Raw genomic sequence first — 6,393 nt, forward strand, 5'->3', positions numbered from 1 at the left:
GCCCGTAAGTTTGTCCTATCTTGTGATGAATGTCAAAGAATTGGTAATATTAGTAGACGTCAAGAAATGCCTATGAATTATTCACTTGTTATTGAACCATTTGATGTTTGGGGCTTTGATTATATGGAACGTTTTCCTTCCTCTAATGGATATACACATATTTTTAGTTACTGTTGATTACGTTACTAAGTGGGTAGAAGCTATTTCAACTAGTAGTGATGATCATAACACTTCTATTAAAATGCTTAAAGAAGTTATTTTTCCGAGGTTTGGAGTCCCTAGATATTTAATGACCGATGGTGGTTCACATTTTATTCATGGTGCTTTCCGTAAAATGCTTGCTAAATATAATGTCAATCATAGAATTGCATCTCCGTATCACCCACAGTCTAGTGGTCAAGTAGAATTGAGTAATAGAGAACTTAAATTAATTTTGCAAAAGACTGTTAATAGGTCTAGAAAGAATTGGTCCAAGAAACTTGATGATGCATTATGGGCCTATAGAACTGCTTATAAAAATCCTATGGGTATGTCTCTGTATAAAATTGTATATGGAAAAGCATGTCACTTACCTCTCAAACTAGAATATAAGGCATATTGGACTATTAAAGAGCTCAATTATGATTTTAAACTTGCCGGTGAAAGAGGTTACTTGATATTTGCTCACTTGATGGATGAAGAACCCAAGCTTATGAAAATGTCAAGTTGTTTAAAAAAAGGTTAAAAGATGGCATGACAAAAGGATACAAAAGCGTGAGTTTAATGTAGGTGATTATGTATTGCTATACAACTCTCGTTTAAGATTTTTTGCAGGAAAACTTCTCTCTAAATGGGAAGGCCCCTATGTTATCGAGGAGGTCTATCGTTCTGGTGCCATAAAAATCAACAACTTCGAAGGCACAAATCTGAAGGTGGTAAACGGCCAGAGAATTAAACATTATATCTCAGGTAATCCCATAAATGTTGAAACCAATATTATTGAAACCGTAACCCCGGAGGAATACATAAGGGACACTTTCCAGAACGTTTCAGACTCCAAAAAGAAATAGGTATGTGGTACGGTAAGTAAACCGACTCCAAAACAATTTTAAGGCAATATTTCTCCGTTTTGGGATATTTAGAAAAATAGAAAATTAAGTAGCAGTCCAGGAAGGACACGAGGGCCCCACGAGGGTGGAGTGCGCGCCCTACCCCCTGGGCGCGCCCCCTACCTCATGAGCACCTCGTGTGCCCTCCGGACTCCGTTTTTTTGCACGATACGTATTTTGGTCGGTAAAAATTCATTATATAACCTCCCGGAGGTTTTGACTCCCGTATCACGCAAAAATCCCTTGTCTTTGTTTTGAGCTGTCCTGATGCAGACAGATCAACATTTCGTCCCAGGATTCGGAAGGAGAAAGCTATGTGGCTGATTACCTTGCAGATCCTAAGGTCTATGGGGATGTGGAGCATTGTGGTTGGACTACGGAAGAAGAAGAAGACTATGAACCCAAGGGAAGGGAGGAGACGAGCTTAGATGAAGATGAAGTCCCACTACCTCAACCTGGGGACATGCGTGTGGAGTTCAAAAAGTCAAGCCTCCCAGATAGGGTAAAGAAACCTAAGATCGAGTTTATCCCTTTTCGCCTCTTGCAGGAGAACAAGCAGGAACTATGCAAAAAGATACTGAGCTTGGAGCAGGAGATCGAAGACCTAAGGGACCAAAATTCTATCCTCAAGCGCAAATTAAGGAAGAAGCCTACGCCATCAACAAAATCACCACTGTCTCCACCAACAAAGAAGAATTGAGTATCTGGTATGGGCACTCCACTTGGCAACTGCCAAGCTTGGGGGAGTGCCCCGATATCGTATCACCATCACTTTTATCTTTACCGTTTTTCTCAGTTTGATCCTTTTGGTAATATCTTGATCTAGTAGAATAAAGTTTCTGGCATGATCTAGTTTTAAGTTTTGCTTTATGATCTCTCTATGTGATCGAGTCCGTGAGCTATATAATAAAATTAGTGTTGAGTCAAGGGCTTGATTTCCTTGCTATGATCTTGGGTGAATAAAAGAAAAGAGAAAAATAATAAGAAGAAACAAAAGTTCATATTGATATTATTGGTAGTAATGACTTCACATAGAAAGAGTGTGATGATTAAAAGTTGTTGGGAGTTGACAGACATAGCTTTGGTCATCATTGCAATTAATAAGAAGTAATAAGGAAAGAGAGGTTTCACATATAAATATATACTATCATTCACATCTTTCATGATTGGGAACACTCATCAAAATATGACATGCTAAAGAGTTGATGGTGGACAAGGAAGACAACGTAATGGGTTATATTTTCTTATATTTGAGATAAAGTATGTTGTCATGGATCATCCAACATGTTGAGCTTGCCTTTCCCCCTCATGCTAGCCAAATTCTCAGCACCAAGTAGAGATACTACTTGTGCTTCCAAATACCCTTAAACCAGTTTTGTCATGAGAGTCCACCATATCTACCGATGGATTAAATAAGATCCTTCAAGTAAGTTGTCATCGGTGCAAAGCAATAAAAATTGCTCTAAATATGTATGGTTAGTGTGGGAGAAATAAGCTGTATACGATCTTGTGATGTGGAAGTAATAAAAGCGACGGACTGCATAATAAAGGTTCATATCATAAGGGGCAATATAAAGTGACGTTCTTTCGCATTAAGATTTTGTACATCCAACCATAAAAGCACATGGCAACCTATGCTTCCCTCTGTGAAGGGCCTATCTTTTATTATTATCTTCTACCTTATGCATGTGTCATGTTGATATTCACCTCTCCCTTTTTTATTTTATCCTTTGGCAAGCACAGTATGTTGGAAAGATCCTGATATATCTAATTGGATATAGGGGGCATGAGTTATTATTGTTGACATTACCCTTGAGGTAAACGGTTGTGGGGCGAAACTATAAGCACATATCTTTCTCTGTGTCCGATTATGTGACGCCCTCGATTCAATCGTACACTAATCATACACGCAAATGTGTACGATCAAGATCAAGGACTCACGGTAAGATATCACAACAAAACTCTAGACACAAATTAAAATAATACAAGCTTTATATTACAAGCCAGAGGCCTCGAGGGCTCGAATACATAAGCTCGAAAACAAAAGAGTCAGCGGAAGCAACAATATCTGAGTACAGACATAAGTTAGACAAGTTTGCCTTAAGAAGGCTAGCACAAAACAACAACGATCGAAAAGGCAAGGCCTCCTGCCTGGGAGCCTCCTAACTACTCTTGGTCGTCGGCGTCCGTCACGTGGTAGTAGGCACCCTCGGGGTAGCAGCCGTCGTCAAAGGTGGCATCTGGCTCCTGGACTCCACCATCTGGTTGCAACAACCAGAAAGAAGAAAGAAGGGGAAAAAGGGGGAGCAAAGCAACCGTGAGTACTCATCCAAAGTACTCGCAAGCAAGGATCTACACTACATATGCAACATTATCAAAGGAAGGCTGTAAATGTGGACTGGGCTGCAGAAATGCCAGAATAGAGAGAAGGTCTAGTCCTATCGAAGACTAGCATCTTCTGGAAACCACCATCTTGCAGCAAACAAGAGGGAGTAGAGTAGCATAAAGTAAGTAGCAGTGGTGTTATCAACCTCGGCCGGAGATCCTTTCTCGACTCCCTGCGAGAAAGAAATCCCAGAGCCATACTATCCAGTTATCATCACAATCAAATCCTCATCACCATCCAGTTCTCATCACAAGTATCCAGTTCTAGTTGTATCGATCGGGATACAACTCCAAGTGTCCGTTACCGTAGGACAGGCTATGCATAGATTAGTTCTTCCCTGCAGGGGTACACCAACTTACCCACCACGCTCGATTGACTCCGGCCGGACACACTTTCCAGGGTCATGCCCGACCTCGGCCAAACAATACGCCGCAACCCGACCTAGGCTTAAATAGAGAGGTCAAGCACGCCGGACTAAACCTATGCCCCCAGGGGTCATGGGTCATCGCCCCGGGAACTCCTGCACGTTGCGAACGCGGCCGGTGAGCAGACCTAGCTACCTTCCTAAAAAGGCAGGAGCTTACCAGTCTAACCCGGCGCGCGCCGCTCCGTCGCTGACGTCTATTAAGCTTCGGCTGATGCATACGACGCAGAACGCCCATACTATGCCCACGTGATGGTTAGTGCTATCAGGCCAGAGGCCCCTCGGATCAAATATCCAAATCGTAGTGGATTAGGAACGCGCGGTAACAAGCAGAGACTCACGAAAGAGGTGACCCCGTTGCCCCGTCTCGAGGACTTGCGGCAAGGGCTAAGAATGCCGGCCACGCCTCGTAATTATCTCACGGGCACCTTCCAGGTCAACCCGTCTCCACATCACTTTCCAAGTAACAGTTGTAAAGTCCAAGTATCCGTGTGTCCAAACATCAAGAGGAAAACCCAAGGAATCACCCCCGGTGGGTTCCACTCAATGTAATCATCAAGGTGAACGTAGAGGAATCACCCTCGAGGTTCACACTTGAGGGGTTGCACGACAGAGTCGTATCGGAAGTGGTTAAAGAGGAAATCACCCTCGATGACCACGACCGAATAGCTACACTACAGGGTTAACATCAGAAGTGTTGTAGAGGTCTCACCCTCGGCACTCGATAGTATCCCAGTAGTGTCGAGCAACTAAGGGGAAAGTGACGTGCGGTGCCGGGGCCTGGTCTTCGATCCCGTTGATCGGGTCTTCAATGATGAAGCAGGGGCAACAAGGACAAGGTGGGGGTCACTGATGGATCACTAACCAACCTATACTAAGCAGTTTAGGATAAGCCGGTAAGGTAACAATAAGCAGGTTACAAAAGGAGGCTATGCATCAGAATAGGAGCAAACAATAACAATAGCAAAATCTAATGCAAGCATGAGAGAATGGAATGGGCGATATCGGGATGATCAAAAGGGGGTGGGGCTTGCCTGGTTGCTCTGGCAAGGAGGGGGTCGTTGTCGACGACGTAGTCGATCACCGGGGCATCAGCGGCCTCGGGGTCTACCGGAGAGAAGAGGGGGAAGAAACAGTAAATATAAAGCAAACAAAGCATCACAAAGCGTAACATGGCAATATGTTGTGCTGGGTGTGACCTAACGCATGGCTACACAATATAGGTGAAGGGGGAATTCAACCGGGAATGTATTCCCGGTTCCGGACCCGTGTCACACAGATGACCGGAGGGAAATGTTCCAAGTTCAGCATGCTAGAGGCATGTGACAGCTGAACGGACCGCATTTTCAGATTCGTTGGATTTTTCTGAGCAACTTTCATATAGAAAACATTTTCATCCGAGTTACGGTTTATTTTCTATGCATTTTCAAAGATTAAAGCATTTTCAGAAACTATTAAAAAAACAGAAAAGGAAATGATGTCAGCGTGACGTAGGAGTGATGTCAGCATTCAACAGTCCGATTGACTGGTCAAAACTGACACGGGGGACCCACCTGTCAGCCTCTGTTACTTAACAGAGCTTATTTAAACTAAACTGAGGTTAATTAGCGGATGGGCCCCACATGTTAGTGGCTAATTAGTTAAACTAATTACTTTTAATTATAAAAATCATTTTAGTTATTATTTAAGCGGTGGGGCCGGTTCGTCAGTGGCACTGTACCGCCATGTCAGCGTGTTGACTGGGTCAACCCAGTCAACGTGGCCCCTAAGGCCCACTGGCAGTGAGCCAAGGGTCGGGCCCGCCCAGCCACGTCGGCGGCGGGCGCCGGAGTGGCTCCGACGAGCCGAAACCACGGCGGAGCGGCCAGGAGAGCGTCGGGATTCGCCTACGGGCGTCCGTTTTTCGCGTGACTTGGCGCGCGCGAACGGGAAGATGACGTCGCGTCCAACCGGAGTGGTTACGAGGCCGGGGGTGGACGGAGGTGACGGCGGCGAGCTCGGGAACCTCGCCGGAGTTCGTCCACGATCAGGAACGGCGCTACAGGGCTCGGCAGAGCGCGGGGATGGGTGCTTCGGGCTCGCACGGGCGTGCTGAGCACGACCCCGAGCTCGGTAGAGCTCGACGGGCAGCGAGGGCACGACTACGAGCTCATCGGCGGTGAGGTGTTCGGGTGCGGCAAAAGCGGCGGCTGCGGCTACGGGGAGAGGCCGAAGAGAGGGGGAGGCGATGCGGCTGCTCACCGTGAGCCTGTAGGTGTGCGCTAGCGGGCTCGGGGAGGACCAACGGCGGTGAATCGGCATCGGAGACGAAGACGGCAGTAGGAGGAAGAAGGAGTCGTCGGGCTCGCGGTGGTGGCTCCCTTCTCGCTCCAGTTGGTGCAGAGGGTGTAGCCGAGGACGGCGCGTCTCGTGGACGTGTTGGCGAGGCGCGGGGTGGCCGGTGTCCGCGGCTACGGCACATCCATGGCGACGGCGGTGCCGGTTGAGGAGAGGAG

This window comes from Triticum aestivum, chromosome 2A (genome assembly GCF_018294505.1).
Source record: "Triticum aestivum cultivar Chinese Spring chromosome 2A, IWGSC CS RefSeq v2.1, whole genome shotgun sequence".
NCBI lineage: Eukaryota > Viridiplantae > Streptophyta > Magnoliopsida > Poales > Poaceae > Triticum > Triticum aestivum.